An 18,491-nucleotide genomic window follows, 5' to 3' on the forward strand; every position below is an offset into this window, starting at 1 on the left:
TATCTCACATATATAGAGAATAACAACATGGAAACAAGATGAGGAATCATGGGTAAAAATACATGTATTAAATAACAACCAGTGTTGGATAAGATGATGCTCTTACACAGAGTGAAAGAATCAATGGACTAAATCACAGTAGACAAAAACAAAAATACACGGGTCGAATTCAGATTCCAAGAAATCACAGAAAGGCCGAATAAAGTGGAATAGAGTACATAGGATAAAGTGCCAAGGCTCACCCACACTCCACCTGACGAGTGTTTTGCAACTGCTACATCCTGGGTCAATTCCGGATTCCAGTGATGTATCACTTACATAGCTACTTGATATAATTTTGATGCAATCACTGTTTTATCTGCTGCAGCTCTACCAATTCTCGCAATCTTGCACTCTACCTGACCCTGCCCCACCAATGATTCATTGAACACTAGTAATGAGTGAATATATTCGGCACTATTCGTTACTCTCACAAATAGTGCGCTGTTCAGGCTATTCGTTGTTATTCGCCTCGTTATATTTGAGTGATCCGCCCAGCATTATTTGCAGCCAATGAAAATGCTGGGCTGGCTTGCCAATCACAGTAATTCCGGCGCCATCTTTGGTGTGGCATTGCTGTGATTAGCTGGCCTTACAGCATCATAGAGGATATTTAATCCCTGCCTGCACCAACTTGCACACATTACAGCATGAAGCAGCATAAATAATAATAATAATCTTTATTTATATAGCGCCAACATATTCTGCAGCGCTTTACAGTTTAACAGTTTCAAACACAAATCATAAGTAACAACGTTAAAAATACAATAATTAAAGCACAATAAGACGCCCCTGCTCATGAGAGCTTACAATCTACAATGAGGTGGGGGAGATACAAAGTGCAGGAGATTATTTGCAATGATGTATTTACAATGATGGTTCAGCCATCTTCAGGGGTTGGGGGACAGGTGGAGATAGTGAATGGCCTACACACGCGCCCTTACACATAAAATGACTTTGATTAGGGAACATAATAGGCCGCTCTGAACAAATGTGTTTTGAGCGAGCACCTAAAACTAAGCAAATTGTGAATGGTCCTAATTTCTGGGGTAGAGCATTCCAGAGGATTGGGGCAGCGCGGGAGAAGTCTTGGAGATGGGAGTGGGAGGTACGGATTAGTGCAGAGGTTAGTCGAAAGTCATTTGCAGAGCGCAGCGGTCGGCTAGGCCGATAGACAGAAATGAGAGAGCAGATGCAAGGGGGTGCTGCACTGTGGAGAGCTTTGTGGGTGAGAACAAGTACTTTGAATTGTATCCTGTAATGAATGGGCAGCCAGTGTAATGACTGGCGAAGAGCGGACACGTCCGAGTAACGATTAGCCAGATGGACGACCCTGGCTGCTGCATTAAGGATAGACTGGAGAGGGGAAAGTCGCGTGAGGGGGAGGCCAATTAATAGAGCGTTACAGTAGTCCAGACGGGAGTGGATCAGGGCGACAGTGAGGGTTTTTGTTGTTTCCATAGTGAGAAAAGGGCAGATTCTAGAGATGCTAGGGAGAGCGCAGTGTGAACGTAGAGAGAGTGAAGGGACCGTATAGGGAGATTTATTGATTCTAAAAAGCTCTTTTAAGAGCTACTTAGGGTGAAGATAAGTTGTAAGGTGGAGATAGCGTAAGGAGAGATTTAATATATAGAGAAAGTGAAAGGCAGGCCCCTGGGTGTTATCAGTTCACATCATCATTGGAAGTACATGGTGGAGATTTCTGCTATTTTGCATTGTGTGTTGTATATTTTTGGATTTAGGAACAGACTGTGGAATTATGGAGAGACAGGCAGGCGTTCTTCCACTACCATATTCTACAAATCAGCTTTTTTAGAGGCACATAATATTACTTAGTACCAGCATATACAAAACCAATTTTTTTTAGCTTCATAATATTCCTGTGTAGCCAGCATATAGTAAAATGTTTTTTAAAAGCTAATTGCTAAATAATATTCATTGCATATTGCTTAAATAGCTAATATTTATCTAGCAGTAGTGCGACTGAGCTACTGAAACAGCCCTATGTACCAGTAATTTCCATGAGTCTGCTGTTGGCGTGTCTCATAAAAGCAATTTAAAAAAAATCCCAAAAAGTTTATTTTGGTTAAATAAATAGTGTATCTATATTTAACATCTGTGCGACTGTGCAATCCAAGCAGAGATATGCAAACGTGACAAATTACCAGTAGCAATAATTGTTATTATTCCGCTGTTGCAGAGTGGCAATATAAAAAATACAAATTTTCTATTGATTAATAAATAGCATATCTTTGTCTAACAGTTGTGCGAATGGCACAAAGCCTGCTGAGATGCAAACATGACTATTAACGTGTAATTTGCGTGAGTCTACTGTTGCCGTGTGTAATAAAGCTGATATCTGAAAAAATAGCCTTAAATTGCTTGATACAGTGAATGTGTACATAACACCTCTGTGAGGGTCCTTTTTTTTATAAGCATAACACTTTCAATATGAGAAGGGGTGACAATATGGGACCTTGATGTGGTGGTGTCTGCCAAAGCCTTGTGACAGATCAGAAGGAGACTGTATCTTGTTCTAGCTTCCTGTCAAAAATTGGTCAGCGCGCTACACCACTGATGAACCGAGACAAGTGTGATGATGTTGTAGGTTGGATGGCAGACAAAGGCTCCAGTGTGTTGACAAGCAGCACCACAAAGTCTTCCACATGGTCCAGTCTCAGTAGACAAGAGGCTGGGCCTCTGAATCCTCAATCTGTTCCTCCCTTCACCCACCATCAAGAGTCCCAGGAGACATATGACCCAACGCAATCCACTCTGAGGAACTGTTTACGATCCTTTGTAATTTATTAGGCCTCTCAACGTGCACCATTAAAGAGGTTTATGAGGAGGTAAAGTGCAGTGATGCCCAAACATTTGAGCACCCACATCCAAGAGAAAGCCACGTTGAGGAAGGCCAAGTCATGTCTGAAGAGGTGGAGGATAATCATGATGCACAGTTGCCATTAGGTCAGCCTCAAATCGCAACTCAGAAGGAGGATCAGATTGATGAATTGGAAGATGATGTGGTCAATGATGAGGCCACTGATTCACCCTAGCACGGTGGCATGCCTAGGGAGCACAGCAGTGCAGAGAGGGATGGATCCGTAGCATAAAAACATGGAAGAAGAGGTAGGGAGAACTCGGTCAGCTCTTCCACATAGTCACTCCATTTCATCCAGTCACTAGATAACAGGCCATGGGTGCATTGTTCCCCTGTATGTCAGTTTTTTTTCTGAATTTCCTTCAGATAAAACAACTGAAATTTGCAGCATCTGCCACACCAAGCTAAGAAGAGGCAAGAACACTGCCAACCTGGGCACCACCAGCAAGCAAAAGCACATGGCAGCCAAGCACCCTGAATGTCTGGGTGCAAAATGTGTGTATAAGGGTGAAACCACTGCCCCTTCCCCTGTGTTATGTCCTTTCCAATCTGCTGTCCATGAAGCGGGCTCAGATGCATCCTGCACACAACCTGCAGTTGCACAAGCACAACAGTCAGCAACCACATCCAGTTTGTTGTCTGATTGCAGTGTTCAATTGTCCCTGCCCCAGACGTTTAATAGAGAACAGAAATAATTGCCTGATTACTAGCCTGGAAATGTTGCTGTTTGACTTGTTGGAGCTGAGTCTTTCCTCAATCTCTTAGCAGTGGCTGCCCCAGGGTTATCAATTCCCAGACACCACTATTTTTCCTGATATGCTGTCCCCGTGTTACATAAGCACGCAAAACTTACTATCAGCCATGCTCTGGCCAATGCAGTCACAGGGAAGGTCCACAAGAAAGGTCCACCTAGCCACAGACACGTGGACAAGTTCTCATGGACAGAGACGATACATTTCCCTGATGGCAAACTGGGTTAACCTGGTGGAGTCTGACACTGACTCAGATGCTGGGACATCACACATCTTACCCACACCAAGAATAGCGGGTCCAACTTCCATCAGGGTTTCAGTCTCCTCGTATTCCAGTTCCTGTCTCTCCTCATCCTCCTCATTCTCAGTAGACCTATACTCCCCATCACTCCCTAGCTGGGCGGTCTGCAGCACTGCCTTGGCAAAGCGGAAGCATTCTCTGCTGAAGCTCATCTGTTTAGGTGATAAAGCTCACAATGCAGCCGAGCTGTTGAAAGGTATAAAAGAACAGACCGATCAGTGGCTCTCCGCGCTGAACCTCCAACTAGATCTCGTCGTGTGTAGGGTTGAGCGACTTTTATTTTTATAGGATCGGGTCGGGTTTCACGAAACCCGACTTTCTCAAAAGTCGGGTCGAGTGAAATCGGCCGATCCTATAAAGAAGTCGGGGTCGGGGTCGGCCGAAACACGAAACCCAATGCAGTGCAATGGGATACTATGGTTCCCAGGGTCTGAAGGAGAGGAAACTCTCCTTCAGGCCCTGGGATCCATATTTAAGTGTAAAATAAAGAATTAAAATAAAAAATATTGATATACTCACCTCTCCGACGTAGCCTGGACATCGCCGCTGGTAACCGGCATCTTCCGTTCCTAAGAATGGCGCTTGAAAGACCTTTCGATGACGTCACGGCTTGTGATTGGTCGCGGCGGCCCACGTGACCGCTCAGCGACCAATCAGAACAAGCCGTGATGTAATTCTCAGGTCCTAAATTCCTCATTCTAGGAATTTAGGACATGAGAATTACGTCACGCCTTGTGATTGGTCGCTGAGCGGTCACGTGGGCCGCCGCAACCAATCACAAGCCGTGACGTCATCGAAAGGTCCTTCACATGCTCATTCTTAAGAAGGAAGGCTGCCGGAAAGAAGCCGAGGGTGAGTATATTCCTATTAGGTATATACTCACCCTCGGACGCGCCCTGCTTCTTTGCGGCAGCCTTCCTTCTTAAGAATGAGCGCGTTCAGGACCTTTCGATGACGTCACGGCTTGTGATTGGTTGCGGCGGCCCACGTGACCGCTCAGCGACCAATCACAAGGCGTGACGTAATTCTCATGTCCTAAATTCCTAGAATGAGGAATTTAGGACCTGAGAATTACATCACGGCTTGTTCTGATTGGTCGCTGAGCGGTCACGTGGGCCGCCGCGACCAATCACAAGCCGTGACGTCATCGAAAGGTCTTTCAAGCGCCATTCTTAGGAACGGAAGATGCCGGTTACCAGCGGCGATGTCCAGGCTGCATCGGAGAGGTGAGTATATCAATATTTTTTATTTTAATTCTTTATTTTACACTTAAATGTGGATTCCGATACCGATTTCCGATATCGCAAACATATCGGAACTCGGTATCGGAATTCCGATACCAGATTCAGAAGATCGCCGACCTCATGGCCGACCCCACACAGGGGTCGGGTCGGGTTTCATGAAACCCGACTTTGCCAAAAGTCGGCGACTTCTGAAAATGGCCGACCCGTTTAGCTCAACCCTAGTCGTGTGCAATAGTGGGTGGAATTTGGTGGTGGTTTTAAAGCTCAGCAAGCTGGTTCACATTTCATGCATGGCTGAACTTGGTTGTACAGTGATTTTTAAAAACATGCCCTGACTTGCCGGACCTACTTGTCAAGGTATACCATGTCAGCCCACATTTCCAAAAGTCATCTCAGGCTTTTGCCCATCTAGCTTTGTGCAGCAATGCTTTAATTTGCCTCATCACCTACTGATTTGTGACCTGCCCATACCCTGGAGTTCGATCTTTCATATGTTGGCAAGACTTACTGAGCAGCAGAGGGCAGTGTCTGAATGACAGCTTCTCAATGCCCATCATGAGGAATACAAGTTTCTCCATCGCACAATGTGTAAAGTTTACAAAAAGTAAAAATTAAACATTACCCACGTGGGCAGGGCCAGCTCCAGGTTTTTGAGGGCCCTGGGCGAAAGAGTCTCAGTTGGCCCCCCTCTTTAACACATACCACAATTCATGATGCACAGATACAGCAGAGAAATATAGCACAGCCACGTAGTAAATAACACAGCCACGTAGTATGTAACAGCCCACGTAGCATATATAACAGCCCACGTAGTATATAGCACAGCCATATAGTATATTGCACATCCACGTAGTATATAACACAGCCACGTAATATATTGCACAGCCCCGTAGTATATAGCACAGCCACGTAATATATTGCACAGCCACGTAATATATAGCACAGCCACGTAATAGATTGCACAGCCCACGTAGCATATAACAAAGGCCACGAAGTATATAGCACAGCCCACGCAGTATATAGCACAGCCCACGTAGCATGTAGCACAGCCACATAGCATATAACACAGCCACGTAGTATATAACAGGCCACGTAGTATATAACACAGCCACGTAGTATATAGCACAGCCCACACAGTATATAACACAGCCACGTAGTATATTGCACAGCCACGTAGTATATTGCACAGCCACATAGTACATAACACAGCCACGCAGTATATAACATAGCCCACGCAGTATATAGCACAGCCCACGCAGATGCAGTATATAGCACAGGGGGGCCCGACTCCCCACACACCCCTCTAATGCACTGGGGGGCCCGGCTCACCACACACCCCTCTTCCACACTAGGGGGGCCCGGCTCCCCACACACCCCTCTAATGCACTGGGGGGGGCCCGACTCCCCATACACCCCTCTTCCACACTAGGGGGGCCCGGCTCATCACCTGCACCTTAATGCCCTTACAGGCTGCCACAGAGCTTGCCGAGGAGCCCACAGGGAACATCACTCTGGGGTAAAGACAATGGTGGCGGCTGCTCTGATGTGCTGACCCTGGAGCACGGGCCGCTCAGCAGCCTCCCGTAGTCACAGCGCCCTCCCTCGCACACTGAGAGCACTGCAGCACAGGCCTCTCCGTGCAGCCATTACTCAGCTGCGCAGCTCTCCCCGCCGCTCCCGTGCTGGGTCAGGTCGGGACCACTTGCTATCCCCCGGGGACAAGGTGACCCCGCAGGACGGTGTCTGGAGCGGGCGCTGTGCGCACACCCATCATGTCTACTCACCAGATCTAGAACTTCAGCAGCGGCCCCGCCGTGTACTGCATCCTCAGCTTCCTGCTCGGGACACCGTTCCCGTTCGCCGAGGCCGCGCTCAGCACAGCAGCCAAGACGCCGCTCACCAGCAGCAGCCACGGAACACACCGAGCAGCCATCCTAGCCTCAGTGAGCGACTGCAGCGAGCGCTGGCCGGAAGTGACTCGTATCCATGGTGATGGCGGCGCCGGCGGTGACTGGTGAGTATTGCAGCTGCATGAAACTCAGTCCCAGGCCTGGCCCGGATGTGACTCACTCTGCGTATCCATGGTGACGGTCCCGACTCCCGGAGGTGAGCATTCCTGCTGCAGCTGCTCACCGTAAATGGGCCCCCCCATCTCGCCAGGGCCCCAGCACTTGCCCGGGTACGCCGGGTGCTGACGCCGGCCCTGCACGTGGGGTATACATAGATGACCACAAGTACTTGTTGTCGAAGCAAGAGGAGGAGGTGATTTCCTGAACATAATGGCATTACAGCATGATACACAATAACATACAAAAGTGGTGAATTTAATAAAAATGCGGCACTTAATAAAATATAGTATCCATCTGCATTTTACAAGCGAGGCACCAACCGCTGACCTCTACACATTTAGAATGAAACAGTAACAGCATAATTTTTCAGTGTGTTCAGGTGTGATAACCAGCTATGTGCTCGGGGCTAATAAAGTATCAATGACCCCAACAACACCTCATCGTGTCCAGATAATTTCCATTGTTAGTATCTGATAGAGCGATACAAAAGTGCGGTCAGCTAACATACACACATTTGCATTGTTAGCTAGATGCAGAAGAAGCGAGAAGTCACACAGGATAATATTTTATTAATTAGTTATCGCAAAGACCCAAGCATCGTACTTTGCCCTCAAGGTAGCGTGTGCAGGTCATAAGTTATTCTTCAGGAACGCTGCCACTAATTGATAATTGTGTTTTAAATCATCATTAAAAAAGCTCAATATTTTGTTATAGGTCAGGCCCCGGGCAAAAAGATTCAGATAAAAACACAGAAATGTCCACACACGGCTATATGTATGTTGCAACTATCAATTTTGATAGGAATATAACCCACAGCTTCTATTTAAGAATAACACAAAATCTCGAGGGAATAAAACATTATTTGTCTTGAGCCGTAACTGTCAAAACTATGGTCTGTTTATCATTGCAGAGTATTATCAATATCCAGTGCCGGCCACTCTGGCCTGATGTTCCCATGTTAACAATTTAGGCCCCTGGTCTCTGGGTCACTCTCTCTGACGGCAGCAAATCACATGGAAGCACTAGTGTAAATATGTGTTCTGTATAGCGGTCGGACTTCAACAGCGCAGTGAGTTCTAGAGCAACCATCATTAGGTAAAATCGTAGATGACCGCTCGGCGGTTATTTAGCTCCAGAATGGCGGTGCTGACGGAATATATGATCCTGCTAACCGTGTGGGGCGTCAGTAGGGCAAAGTGCACTACAGCATGCAGGTTACTTGTTTGAATGAGAGAGAAATGACCACCCGCTTCTTGATCGAGTGATAAATCAAACGCAAGCAAGGTGAACCCATCCATTAATTCTTTACGGTCTAATAACAGCCTGTTATCAGACTTGTAATTGCCAGATATATGTGCAAGGGCCATATACTCCCTGATTGCCAAATCGACATTAAAATTGGGATGAAAGGGTCTTGCAGGTATCTGTTGACCATCCAGGTATAGTGCCACGTGGTTCACATAATGGTGGAACAGCAAAGGATTTTTATTAAACATGTCGCTAAATGCTTCCTTATCAACAAAGCCTAATATAACAGTTTTAGGTAGCTGTCCAAGACATATATTTTCATGACTGGTTACACGGGTACCTGCCTGTATACTGTACACTTTCAAACAACAACAGGAGTGTGGAAAGCACAGAAAAATGACCAAAACAGTCATACATAGTACAGAAAAATATTTATTCCATAAAAAGACACAATATAAAAATAGTACAAAACAGGTGGAAACAAGTGGAAGGCATGTGCATGCAGCGAACAAAAATGCAGCCGTGCACAGTCTTGGCATGCAGACCGAGGTAAAGATCACATTTAGATCAATTTACATATTGTTAGTACAAAAAACATCACCGCAAGAGAAAAATCTATGCATCTGAAAATCATAATACCGCTGCTGTCAGCTAGATGTATATAGGGGTACTACCCGTAAAGCAAAGAATAAATAAAGGGACAACCTATTAATCGTGGTGCAGCCACTATGAGCTAAGTGTCCATATAGGCACTATCTATATATTATATGTTAGAATGCCTAATGCTGGAATACCAGCTACATGGGCGGGATCTAACCCTACTGTTCAATAGTGCCAACAGCCTAATGAAGTGCCCATATAGCTATGACGTAAAACAGCAGATAATCCCAAGTAAATGTCTCCAGTCAGGAGTTACAAGCATCCCTCGCATGCACCAGGCCGAAGGTGGTAACTACCACTGTACATATTACCTTTTAAATGGCACTGGTGCACAAGTGAATCGACGGTCTGCACGTCTGCCCGACGCGCGTTTCAGAGACTAGCTTCTTCGTCAGGGGGCGTGACATTTTCAAACAAGCCTGATGAAGCGCATATTTGGTGGTTGCTGTTAGTAATGCCTGGCTGTGACCTATACAAACAGCTGGGGAGACTTGCACATTTACATAGTGAGCGGCTTGTGAGATTTGTACCTTAAATGGTTCAGGCCTCTGCCAACATGAGACAGAAAGCATCTTTATTTCTTGATAACTTGACCTTAAGGTCAAGGCCATTCAATATTAGCTTCAGTTGATTAAATAAACCTCCAAAAATGGGGCCCAAGAGATCAACAGGTTTAGACTAGGACTTTGCTCTTGCTCTTTTGATAAAACCGGCAAGAGCGCCATTCAAGCTCTGATCATTATGGTGTCTATAGAACAATCCCACAGGAAACTGCGATGCCTGTGTCGATGACCTATAATTTAAAATGGTCTCAATGTAAGCTCTATAGCCATAGAGATTATCCGATTGGAAGATAAGGCAGAGTGATATCGACCTGATTAAAAAGAGTCACTATAGGGTAGTTTTTAAGTGCCACACGAGCGTCCATGGAAATAGCCGCATTATCAGGGTTGACAATGTGGCAATTTAAATACAGCAGAGTGTTGGTCAAATCATAATAATATTCACCACTACACGATATGTGGAATGCCAGAGGCGTGTTGTCGGACTGGCCCACAATAGGTTGAACTACAAAGAAAGATTTCTCAACACTTGTTTGTGTCAGCGGTATGTCAAAAATATCCAGTTCAGATTTTGAACACTCTACAGAGCCATCAGAGCTGGCTTTTATAACGGCATAAGTATTCTTTCATTCTAGCAAACGGTTATCTACAAAAGCCTCGCTGTAGGGCTGGAGCCACAAAATATGCCCTAATTTTTGGTCAGGGGAAAATTGTAGCGTGTGTGAATGTGATAGGGTAACAACACATTTCACCTCATCATACCACAGAAGCTTAGTAGATTCAGTACTGATAATTTTCAGATTATCAATGTGTTCATTAATGGCTCTTATGAGCTCACTGATGGTTGATTAAAAACCTGACTTTTCGTAATACTCCCACATCACATCCCCGCTCTTACCAATAAAAAGAACACCATCATCCAGTTCAAAGGTGTTCCAAGTATGGGGGTATTGAATCTCTGTGAGTGCAACCTCAGAGGGCCCAGAGAGTTGAACTGGTTTTACTAACTTAGTCGTATAAGATGCAATTGTATTCTTGGGGTAAATTTTTGCTGACACATTACATGGTAGTGTTATATAAAATCATTTGTCTTCCATGTTATATATCCGTGAGGTGGGACGTTGAAATCCAACTGTTGAATTTTGGTGGGTAGTAGCAGCATTTGACAAAAGAAAAAAGTCTTCCATCTGACGTGCTTGTTTCTTAATATTTTTTAAATTCTGTAGAAACGATTCTCATCCATCGGTATTTTTTGTATTTCTTCACTATAAAATGATCCCTCAACCACCTCCTCACTCAAGTCCGCTATTTTATAGAGGGGTTTTTGAAATTTGTTGTTTCTGGCAATAATGACAAAAATCTCGTCTGCGTACGATTGTTCATAACCGGTGGTGAATGTTCCCTTATATCGTGAGACGCGCACTTGATCACCGATTTTAAAGCTGGTTTAACGCTTATTAGCCATGCTAGAGCTGTAAATATTTATCCAGATCTCTAGTGAGTTATGCTTTGTTACATCAGCCGGCATGCAGTGAAATGTATTATGTCAAGCATGATTGGAGCTATACATCAGACCCGGTAAATTATCGATGTACCTATAGGTATTATGTTTGGTGAGAAAACGCGATATTCATGTTTTTAGTGTACGATTAAACCTTTCCACCAGAGCTGATTTTACCATATTGTTAGTAAAAAAATTATGTATTTTACATGATTTACAAACACGCTTCATGCTAATATTCAGAAATTCATGGCCACAAATTGTCTATAATTCCCGCTGTATACGCTGATCACTTTCAAATATTAGTGGAAATGAGCAAGCGACAGAAGCTCCGCTGTTATTTATTAAGGCCACGCGCCAAGCAAATTTTGATAACACATCAATAACTGTTAAAATACACTGCTCAAAAAATTAAAGGGAACACTAAAATCCCACATCCTAGATATAGCTGAATGAAATATTCCAGCTGTAAATCTTTATTAATTTCATAGTGGAATGCTTTGAGAACAATAAAACATAAAAATGATCAATGTAAATCAAAATGAACATCCTGTGAAGGTCTGGTGTTGGAATGATGCTCAAAATCAAAGTGGAAAATCAAATTGCAGGCTGATCCAACTACAGTGGAAATGCCTAAAGACAAGGAAATGATGCTCAGTAGTGTGTGTGGCCCACACGTGCCTGTATGACCTCCCTACAATGCCTGAGCATAATCCTGAAGAGGCGGCGGATGGTCTCCTGAGGGATCTCCTCCCAGACCTGGACTTAAGCATCCACCAACTACTGGACAGTTTGTGGTGCAACGTGATGTTAGTGGATGGAGCAAGACATGATGTCCCAGATGTGTTCAATCGGATTCAGGTCTTGGGAACGGGCAGGCCAGCCCATAGCTTCAATGCCTTCATCTTGCAGGAACTGGTGACATACTCCAAACACATAAGGTCTGGTATTGTCCTGCATTAGGAGGAACACAGGGCCAACCGCACCAGCATATGGTCTCAAAAGAGGTCTGAGGATCTCATCTCGGTACCTAATGGCAGTCAGGGTACCTCTGGCGAGCACATGGAGGGCTGTGTGGCCCTCCAAAGAAATGCCACCCCACACCATTACTGACCCACTGCCAAATCAGTCTTGTTGAAGTATGTTGCAGGCAGCAGATCACTCTCCAAGGTGTCTCCAGTCTCTGTCACGTCTGTCACATATGCTCAGTGTGAACCTGCTTTCATCTGTGAAGAGCACAGGGCGCCAGTTGCAAATTTTCCAATCCTGTTGTTTTGTGGCAAACGCCAAGCGTCCTGCACGGTGTTGGGCTGTTAGCACAACCCCCATCTGTGGACATTGGGCACTCAGACAATCCTCATGGATTCGATTTCTAACCATTTGTGCAGACACATTCACATTTGTGGCCTGCTGGAGGTCATTTTGCAGGGCTCTGGCAGTGCTCCTCCTGTTCCTCCTTGCACAAAGGCTGAAGTAGTGGTCCTGCTGCTGGGTTGTTGCCCTCCTATGGCCCCTTCACATCTCCTGGTGTACTACCCTCTCTCCTGGTAGCACCTCCAGTCTCTGGACACTATGCTGACAGATACAGCAAACCTTCTTGCCACAGTTCGCATTGATGTGCCATCCTGGATGAGTTGCACTACCTGAGCCACTTGTGTGGGTTGTAGAGTCCATCTCATGCTACCACGAGTGTGAACGCACAACCAACATTCAAAAGTAACCAAAACATCAGCCAGAAAGCATTGGTACTGAGATGTGGCCCCCACCTTCAGAACCACTCCTTATTGAGTGTCTTGATAATTGCCAATAATTTCTATCTGTTGTCTATTCCAGTTGCACAACAGCATGTGAAATTGATTGTCAAACAGTGCTGCTTCCTAAGTGGACAGTTTGATTTCACAGAAGTTTGATTTACTTGGAGTTATATTCTGTTGTTTAAGTGTTCCCTTAAAAGGCCACTGTCACCCCCTCCAGCCGTTATAAACTAAAAGAGCCACCTTGTGCAGCAGTAATGCTGCATTCTAACAAGGTGGCTCTTTTAGTTTTCGGTGCATGTATTCCCAAAATAAAGCATTTTATAACTTCTCCAAAATACCTGTCTTTCGCCAGGGAGGCAGGTCCTCACCCCCATGCTTGAAACGCCACACTGCCGTCACTCAAATCTTCAGGGGCACCAGGTGCCGCCCCCTCCGCGCTGTTTTCGCATGAAATCCGGTGCCTGCGCTGTGTAGTACTGTCTGGTGCAGGCGCAGTGAGCACTGGCCATCTGACCTCACATGCAGTCTTGCAGACTGCGCCTGCCCCAGCCAGTACTAAACAGCGCAGGCGCCGGATTAGAGTGGAAAACAGCGCGGAGGGGGCTGCGCCCGGCGTTGAAGAAGATTTGAGTGACGGCAGTGTGGCGTTTCAAGCAGGGGGGTTTATAACTTCTCCAAAATACCTGTCTTTCGCCAGGGAGGCAGGTCCTCACCCCCTCAAATCTTCTTCGGCACCAGGCGCCGCCCCCTCCGCGCTGCTTTACACTCTAATCCGGCGCCTGCGCTGTTTAGTACAATTTCAAACTGAGATCTCCCCACTATATCACTTTTGTAACAGAATAAATAATTGTTTCAGTGTGGATGAGGCCCATATAGCAAAAAAAAATATCCTAACAATCATAAAAATAAGATCTCCGCTACTGTATCATGTTAGTAACAGAAGAAAGAAAGGTTTCAGTTTGGATGAGCGGCATATGACAAAGAAGATATACTCCAAGCTTTTTCAAACTGAGATCTCTTCTACTGTTTCACAAAGAAGAAAAAATTGTTTAAGTGTGGATGAGTCATTTATAAAAAAAGGAAATATCCTTCGAGCAAGTATATTAATGAGATCATCCCCCAATTGTATTATGTTTGTAACAGAAGAAAGTATTGTTTCAATGTGGATAAGGCCTGTGTGACAAAGAAGATATGCTCCAAACAATGTCAAACTGAGATCTCCCCCAGTGTATCAAGTAAGTCACAGAAGAAAAAATGGTTTCAGTGTGGATGAGGCCTGTATAACATCGAAGATATGTTCCAAAAAAATTCAAACTAAGATCTCCCCTGCTTTATCACTCTAGTCACAGAAGAAACAATTTTCAAGCTTCAGTGTGGATGAGGACTGTATCATGTTAGTAACAGAAGAAATAATTGTTTCAGTGTGGATGAGGTCTGTATAAGAAAGAAGATATGCTTCAAAGAAGTATAAAAATGAAATATCCTCTACTGTATCACAATAGTAAAAGAAGAAATACTTGTTTCAGTGTGGATGAAGCCTCTATGACAAAAAAAGGTATGTTCCAATAATAAAAATGACATCTCTACTACTGTATAACATTAGGCACATACAATAGAAATGCTTCAGTGCTATGAGGCCTGTATAACAAAGACTGTATGTTCCAAAAAATTTCAAACTAAGATTTCTCCTACTGTATCGCATTAGTGACAGAAGAAATAATTGTTTCAATGTGGATGAGGCCTATATAACAAAAAAAGATATACTCCAAACAATTTCAAACTGAGATCCTGCTTACTGTATCATGTTAGTCACAGAATAAATAATTGTTTCAGTGTGGATGATGCCTGCAGAAGAATGAAAATATACTAAAACAAAATATAAAAATGAGATCTCCCCTATTGTATCATGTTAGTAACAGAAGAGATAATTGTTTCAGTGTGGATGAGGCCTGTACAAGAATGAAAATATGCTCCTAACAATAAAATTGATATTTCCCCTTCTCTGTCACGATAGTACCAGATGAAAGAATTGTTTTAGTCAGGATGAGGCCTGTATGACAAAGAAGATATGCTCCAAAAAAATTTCAAGCTAAGATATCACCTACTGTATCAAGCTATTCACTGAAGAAAAAATTGTTTCAGAGCAGATGAGACCTGTAGAACAGAAGAGAAGATATGCTTCAAACAATTATAACAATGAGATCTCTGTCATGTCGGACATTGTTCACACTAGGGCAGAGGTCTCAAACTGCATTCCTCGAGGGCCGCAAACAGGTCATGTTTTCAAGATTTCCTTGTATTGCACAGGTGATAATTTAATCACCTGCACAGAATGATTCCAGCACCTTGTGGAATGCTAAGGAAACCCTGAAAACATGAACTGTTTGCGGCCCTCGAGGAATGCAGTTTGACACTTCTGCACTAGGGCGTCCGACAGACAGCGGTAATTCCACTTACGTCCACTACACGCTCAGTGGCATTGGCTAGACTTTATCCAGCTTGCTCGGGGTTAATCTAGCTGGTAATTTGGTTGGAGGCTGGGTCACGCCCACAACCTTTAAATAGTTGTGCTGGACTTTGGGCCGTCGCCGATTATAGCTTGTGTCTTGTGCCTGGTGATCTCGGTCTGGAGTGGTGGTCTAGGAGAAGGAATATCATATCTGGTGGTGTATTATCCTTTGTCATATTTGTCCTTCCTATATTTGTATTTGTTTTGCCCTGTGCACATTATAGTGTATTCCTGTGTGACTGCGGCGTGGTGCATTTTTCAGTTTTCCCTGTCTGTGCTTTCTGTGGGGATTGGTGTGTGGTCTCTTCACTGGGTGGCGGGTGGTGGAAACAGGAGAAACGGTCAGGCCTGGTGGCCCAGACATGCACACCTTTAGTGTAACTTCTGAGAGAGGGACAGACAGGGTTTCCCTAGCCTGAGGGATATCACAGGGGCTCGAGTAACCAGCCTTAGTCTACCCGGTACTCCCATGACATTATAATCGGCCCAAAAAGAAAAAAAAAAGAGTATTTTTTTATGTCATGGATCCCATGACTTCCATAACCCGCCAGTTGAAGGTGCTGTTCTTACAGGTCTCTGAATTGAAAGGGGCAGTTCAGCAACAGGGTCTTGTTGTATCTAATGCGCAAGTGGAAACTGCAGGGAGAGTTGCAGAGCCAAAAATCCCTTTACCTGAGAGGTTTGCTGGGGAATGCAGTAAATTTGTTGTTTTCCGTGAAGCTTTCAAATTGTATTTTCATATGCGCCCGCTTTCCTCATGTAATGAGGCTCAGCGTGTGGGCTTGGTTTTGTCATTACTGAACGGAGACCCCCAAGCATGGGCGTTTTCATTACCTTCTGATTCAGCTGCATTTAACTCAGTTTGGAGTTTTTTTTCTGCTCTTGGACTCATTTATGATGATCCTGACAGATTGGCTCTAGCAGAATATAAAATACGCGCTCTCCACCAGGGGGAGCGAATGGCGGAGGATTACTGTTCTGAATTTCGCCGCTGGGCGGTGGACACACAATGGAATGACCCGGCGCTGCGGAGTCAGTTTGTATGTGGGGTTTCAAGAAGGGTTAAACAAGCCCTTCTGATGTATGAGACTCCTGCTTCTCTAGAGTCTGCCATGAGTCTTTGTTGTTCGCATTGATCGCCGTTTGCGTCAGGGGGCGCTAGAGACGCCACCTTTGGGGGAGGTCGTAGGTGCACGTGATGTTGCTGCAGGTGAGCCCACGGAGCCTATGCAAATCGCAGGGGTGTCGCATCATCAAGCCCCCTCGCTCACGAAGCAGGGACTCTGTTTTTGCTGTGGTAAAAAGGGGCATTATGTAAATGCTTGTCCTCTGTTTTCAAAGAAAAAGCGCAACGGCGGAAAACTACTAAGCTCAGAGGGTGTGGAGGAGGCCAATCTGAGCTTATGCATATCCTCCATGGTGGTCTCTCAATGTATGCTTCCTGCCAGAGTTATGGTCGCTGGCAGAGAGCTGCCAATCACTGTTTTTGTGGATAGTGGTTCGGCCACTAATCTCATTGATGAGGAGTTTGCGCGCACGGCCGGGTTCATGGTCGAAAAATTGCCTCATCCTATCCGGGTGGTCACCATCAATGCCACCCCTCTCCCACAGGGGGAGATTACTGAGTTTGTGGCTGAGGTTAAACTCCACATTGGGGTCCTACATTCTGAGCAGGTTACATGTAGGGTGCACAGTAATCTTCTTGCACAAATGGTTCTGGGTTTTCCATGGTTGTCTATGCACAACCCGGGGATTGACTGGAAAACTCAGGACATAATTCAGTGGAGCGGATTTTGCCAGGAGAATTGCCTGGCCACATGTGTGTTCGCTGTGACTCCAAGCATTCCTGAGTCACTGCTGGATTTTGTGGATGTGTTCTCAGAGAAGGGTTGCTCAGAATTGCCACCACATCGCCCCTATGACTGTACTATTAGGTTTAAACCAGGGGCCAAATTGCCGAAAGCTAGGATGTTCAACATCTCTGGTCCTGAGAGGCAAGCGTTAAAAGACTAAATTGCTGAGAGTCTGAGCAAAGGGCACATCAGGCCTTTGTCCTCGCCGGTGGCAGCGGGGTTCTTCTTCATTAAAAAGAAAGATGGCGGACTACGCCCGTGTCTGGATTTCAGGGAGTTAAACCAGATTACGGTTCGTGATCCATACCCTATGCCTCTGATACCTGATTTGTTCAACCAGGTGGCTGGTGCTAAGTGGTTTTCCAAGCTTGACCTCAATGGGGCGTACAACCTCATAAGAGTCCGTCAAGGTGATGAGTGGAAGATGGCTTTTAATACTCCTGAGGGTCATTTTGAAAATTTGGTGATGCCATTTGGGTTGACAAACACGCCTGCAGTTTTTCAACATTTCATAAATGATGTTTTCTCGTATGTTATGGGGAAATTCGTTATTGTGTACCTAGATGACATTCTCATTTATTCATGCGACCGTGATACTCATTTAGAGCATGTGAGGCAGGTGTTACAGCTACTCAGTGAAAATAAGCTCTATGCTAAACTTGAGAAATGTGTATTTTCGGTTCAGGAGTTGCCTTTCCTGGGCTATATTGTTTCTGCTTCAGGGTTTAAAATGGACGCCGCTAAGGTGCAAGCGGTGCTGCATTGGGAACGGCCTGATAACCTAAAAGCACTCCAGCAGTTCCTTGGGTTTTCCAACTATTATAGAAAGTTTATCAAGGATTTTTCTACCATTGCTAAACCGCTTACTGAAAATGACGAAAAAGGGTACCAATTTCTCCGCCTGCCTCAGGCTGCTGTGCGCGCATTTGAATTTCTGAAGAACAGTTTTGCTTCGGCCCCCATTCTGGTGCAACCGGACGTATCCAAACCATTTACTGTGGAAGTTGATGCATCTGAGGTTGGAGTGGGGGCGGTGCTGTCACAAGCTCATCCTTGGGCGAGTTGCATCCATGCGCCTACTTTTCCAAGAAGCTGTCGTCTGCCGAACGTAATT

This window comes from Ranitomeya variabilis, chromosome 1, assembly GCF_051348905.1.
Source record: "Ranitomeya variabilis isolate aRanVar5 chromosome 1, aRanVar5.hap1, whole genome shotgun sequence".
Taxonomy (NCBI): domain Eukaryota; kingdom Metazoa; phylum Chordata; class Amphibia; order Anura; family Dendrobatidae; genus Ranitomeya; species Ranitomeya variabilis.